Raw genomic sequence first — 647 nt, 5'->3', positions numbered from 1 at the left:
GGAGACCAAACAATGTCATGCTAGGCAGTTGATAATCAATCAATGGCACAGCAAATTATAAAGCTAAATGGAGACCAAACAATGTCATGCTAGGCAGTTGATAATCAATCAATGGCACAGCAAATTATAAAACAAATTGGAAACCAAAAAACGATGCCAATTTTTACCAAAACATCACCACACTCATGCTAGGTAGTTCATCGCGTGCCATATGTAACAAAAGATTAGTCTTCTCGCGAACCACGGGAGCGCCCAGCGGCCAGAAGAGCAAAGCTCAGTTTCAAAAGAGGGTCAAGCATATAGAAAACTGTAAAGAAAGCGATCATCGTCTACCAATGGCACAGCAAATTATAAAACCAAGTGCAGACCAAAAGACGCGGATTTTTACCAAAAACATCACCACATTCATGCTAGGCAGTCAATCATGTACCAATGACAAGAGCAAATTATAAAACACGTTGGTGACCAAATTGTGCCGATTTTACCAAAATATCAAGGGCATTCAAGCTAGGCAGTTTACCATGTACCAATGGCACACAGCAAAACGTAAATATGTTTGGGGACCAAATGGTGTCGATTTTTACCAAAAATATCAAGGGCATTCAAGCCAGGCAGTTGATCATCTACCAATGAGACTAGCAAAATGT

General features: G+C 40.2%; 1 protein-coding gene across 1 annotated transcript in view; it reads right to left on the bottom strand.

Moving 5' to 3' along the window:
• LOC123070791 (uncharacterized) overlaps positions 1–647 on the bottom strand; it is a 3,712-nt gene that overhangs the window by 1,618 nt on the left and 1,447 nt on the right. The window lies entirely within an intron of this gene.

This window comes from Triticum aestivum, chromosome 1A (genome assembly GCF_018294505.1).
Source record: "Triticum aestivum cultivar Chinese Spring chromosome 1A, IWGSC CS RefSeq v2.1, whole genome shotgun sequence".
Classification (NCBI taxonomy): domain Eukaryota; kingdom Viridiplantae; phylum Streptophyta; class Magnoliopsida; order Poales; family Poaceae; genus Triticum; species Triticum aestivum.
The sequence above is the reverse complement of the archived record's forward strand: the minus strand, read 5'-3'. Positions and strand labels throughout refer to the sequence as shown.